The sequence below is a fragment of the Gordionus sp. m RMFG-2023 genome, chromosome 4 (assembly GCF_954871325.1).
Source record: "Gordionus sp. m RMFG-2023 chromosome 4, tfGorSpeb1-WG-v2, whole genome shotgun sequence".
In the NCBI taxonomy this organism is placed as follows: domain Eukaryota; kingdom Metazoa; phylum Nematomorpha; class Gordioida; order Chordodea; family Parachordodidae; genus Gordionus; species Gordionus sp. m RMFG-2023.
The window spans coordinates 16,849,459-16,853,870 of record NC_088778.1 but is presented as its reverse complement, the minus strand read 5'-3'; the positions used below and the strand labels follow the sequence as shown (position 1 = coordinate 16,853,870).

The following is a 4,412-nucleotide window of genomic DNA, read 5'->3' as shown; positions in this document are numbered from 1 at the left end:
AATATTATGTAAATCTGGAGATTTTGCGCATAGATGTAAGAAAGGTTTGAACCTCTATCTCGATCTTACGTATTATTTTAGGCCAGGCGCGTAACCAATGGAGGGAAAGGAGGAAATCCCCTCCCCCCTAGCAAATTTGACTGTTTTCATAAATATCATTTTAAGATATAATAATTTACACCCCCCCCTCTCCCAGTCAAAATTTTGCAAATATTTGAATATCAATTTTCCAACATAAATAAATTTTATTAAAATTTCCGTTCCTTGTTAGTATATTAACATTAATCAAAGAAAAATAATAAAATGGAAAATTTTTTAATTAAAGAGAGAAATAAAAAAGTATTTTTATAATATTTTAATTATTAATAAATATCTAGAATTTTTTAAATATTGTTCATACAAACTTCCATTTTGTAGAACAGAAGAATTAGAAATACAAAAGTTAAATAAGGATGAGTATGAAAAAATATGAACAAATACAAATTGAAGAAAAAAATGGTAAAGGTAGGTAGGATATATTCTATGAAAGTCAGATTAGGCATTAGTTATAAATTTTTTATTAAATTAGAACTATTTTATTTATAAAGTTTGTAGTTTATTGGAGATGAGGTTCCTTGATCTTTGAATTTCCTTCTTACTTATAATGCTTCTGAGGTTCGGTGAATATTAATCATACCATTAAATATACACATTTTGACCAATGACAAATTAATCCAATAGATAAAAAGGTAAAGGGTTGTTGTCAGTCTTCAAACACCATTTATGCCACATCTCCTCTATGTTATGACCTTTTTTTTAAAATATAATATAGTTAGTACATAGAATTTTTTCCAGATTTTTTTAATAAAACAATTTAAAAATAAAATTTTAATAATGTTTTTTCCTACATATTATATACATTTATTAGATTAGTTTTGCCACTATCCTTATGAGAATGAAGAAAAATACCCCTACCCCATAGGAAAATCCTAGAGATGCTAATGATTTTGACTAAAATCTTAATGCCGTTTTTAAAAATAGATCCAAATCGGCCCGATGTTTAGACCAATTTTTTCTATTATAAAATAATAAAAAAACAAATTAACACATATTTATTTATATTATGGGAAAATTATAAATATACTAATTGAAAATAAAATTATTAAAGTTTAAAAAACAATATCCCCCCCCCCCTGATAAATACGATAAGAAAGAATAACCAAAATTATGTTAAATCTTTAATAACCCTTTTCCCGCCTAATTTTAGACAACAAAAAAAATAAATAAAATTATATTTTATTTTCGGATTTTCTTTTTTTGTTCAATAATTTTAAAGAATTCAATCATTATATTATAAATTTTATAATCTAAATTAAACATAAAATCGAAATCTCCTTTTTCTTATTTTTTACCGCCTAACTTTAGACAACAAATTAATAAATAGAATTATATTATATCTTAAAATTTTCTCTTTTTCTTCTTATAAAAATTTTAAAAAGTTTGTAGAAAACTTTAATATTTTTTATTTCCTTCCATAATTTAATCTTTATAATTTCTTTCCATAATTTAATCATTATAAATTGAGAATTACTATTTAAAGAAGGTAAATATAATCTTATTTCTGTATATCATTTATAATTTTTTATATTATAGTTTACTTTTTTTAATGCCTTTAAATTAGTGAACGTGGATCAAAACAACTTGTTCATGTTCAATACATATTCAAAGAGAGAACGATAATAAAAAAACAATATGGATATGTGTAGTCTTATAAATTATTGGATGGTAGGCCTGCCCGCTGCAATGGGTGGTGCAATATATCAAATGTCAGTGTTAGATAGTACTAAGGTCTTAAAAACCGAATGCTTAAATAACATCAAAAAGCGTGCCATTGAGGTGACTAATACATCTCAAAAAATTATAAGCATCCCCATCCATTCATGCTACCTTTCCACTCATTTCGTCAATAAAACAGACCATTCAGCGGGATAGATAACTTATAGGTTTTCCATTACCTAGCCTGATGAACAGTTATGATCTAGATTTACCGGATAGCTATAGAATAACATGATCGGAGTTGCCATTCCTTCAATATGACAGCAAGCATTTGCAACCGGAACTGGCAAGAATTTTGATATTTGCCACCGTCTAAAACCTTACATTGATTGCGGAAAGCAATCACCGGTATGCAGATGGCACGTTCAAGATACCCCCCCCCCTTAATTTTTTACCAATTTTGGACCTCCATACCCTATATCATAAAACGTTTGTACCCACAATTTTTGCCCTATTACCGAACAAAACCCAGATTACATATATAAGGGTTTTGGATGAGATAAAAAGATTACAAAATAATCTAAATCCTATATCGATAATGATCGATTTTGAGCAGGCGGAAATAAATGCCTCTCTACTCATTCATTTTCATCAATAACTGTATGAGGGTGTTTTTTTCATATGACCCAAGCGATTTGGAGACACATACAAAGTGATAGCGAGTTACTAGCGCATTCCTTTATACCATAATAACACTGAATGATTTAATCTAAATAGATCACTTATAATTTCGGAAGCCTTGTTTTATTTAGTTAGAAAAAAATATACCCCATTACAGAATCTAGTAAATTGGTTACCTTTCCCCCGAAATTGACCTAAAAACTAATATTATTATTTACTGTAGACCTGTATACTACCTCCATCATTTCATTTATTTCCATTTATATTCATTTTTATATTATTTGTTTATTTGTATTGAAAAAAATAATTCATTCGGTTACAAGCCTATCTATAACTCTATGTTAACAGAATAATAGAGAGCAAGCGCAACTAGCGTGACATTATCACTATATTATAATAGACAACCTCATAAAATAATTAATATTTAGTCTATAATATATTCATTAAATAGAATGTATTTAGTAAATTTTTAATTTTCCATAACCATATACAAAATAAATTTAAATTTATTAATGGATTTAGTTTATTTTAATAATAAAAAATATATAATAAAACCTTATTTTTTATAATTCTGTAAAAACTCACTATAATAAGAAATTCTATATTAAGTTATTTTGTGTCCATCTTTTCTATCGAGTTCTCTATAAAAAGTTTTAAAAAAAATTAAACTTACGGATATGTAATCATATATATGTTATGAAATTTTATACATGGAATGCGATAGACATTTTCATTGTCACAAAAATCTCTTTGAATCGCACCGTATTGCTCAACAAAATTATAATACTCTGTGCCTATTTTCTGATTACTATAATTATAATTTAAAATTTGACATTATATGGATGAACCTATAAAATATAGTTGGAACTCAATCACCATTATATTAATGATCAATGTATAAAAATATTAAACTCAGTTGACGAGTTCTTTTTAATTCAAAGAAGTCGGTGTCATTGTAAATATAAAGTGATATACAAATAAAAGAAGAGGGAAAAAATATCCTATACTTAACTGGCATATTATCCATTGTAATTTTGTTCTAACACTTTCAGAATATGAATACCATATAATCATTCTAGACTAAGATGCATAAAACATTTGAGATTATTAACAACCACGAGTAAATTACTATCGCCATTAGAGATCTAAAAAGTTAAGCCCGGCCCGGGTCTTTTATTTTGAGTAATTATAAAAATTATTTTTTTTTTTAAAAAAAAAAATTAAAAAAAAATTAGGATTCGGGCTTGGCCGGCAAAACTTTTTTAAAAAAATTTCGGGTTCGGGTCGGGTCGGCTAAACATTTTTAAAAAAGGTTTCAGGCCGGATGGGGCTTGAAAAATTATGCCCGATGCAGTTCACTAATCGATATATATATTCTTATTTTTAAAAATATATTTATCTTTAAAACTTGTTGCATGTCTTTACATTCGAGAAATATTTTGAATATTTTTTATCTACAAACCATCTTTGCCACAAACTTAAAATATAATACATTATTATACTAAAAGGACATTGAACTTACACTTTATATACTCTAAATATCTTTCACATCGTGATGGGGCTGACACCAATGGTATGTTCAAATTGGGATATCTTATCGATTGAACTTAGCGATTTTAACTGGAAACACAGATTCCAAACATTTTTCCAGAATCGTAGATAACATATATAGATTTTTCCCTTTAAGAGTGAGTATTAGAATCTACCATAAAACTAACAAATTAAATATTTAGGAAACGTTATTTGCGATAGATATATAGAATTTTAAGTAAATTAAATTTTATTGATTGCCTTAAATATAATTTTTTTTAAGAATCAGCTGTTATTATATTCTATATGATCTGAATTGTCTGAACAAAGAGTAACATGTTTTTTTACATTTATTCCTTTTAAAACAATTAAGTGAAATTTTAAAAAAATATAATATAATTTAACGTTTTCAAGGAAGAATTGTAAGATAAAAATAATTATCATAA

At 26.4% G+C, this 4,412-nt stretch overlaps 1 long non-coding RNA gene across 1 annotated transcript; it reads right to left on the bottom strand.

Moving 5' to 3' along the window:
- Nucleotides 1-502: 502 nt before the first annotated feature.
- Nucleotides 503-4,161, bottom strand: LOC135928883 (uncharacterized). Its single transcript, XR_010572390.1, has 3 exons — nucleotides 3,959-4,161; nucleotides 3,845-3,913; nucleotides 503-788 (listed from the first exon to the last, which is right to left on the bottom strand). It is a non-coding gene; the product is annotated as an uncharacterized LOC135928883 (long non-coding RNA).
- Nucleotides 4,162-4,412: the final 251 nt, after the last annotated feature.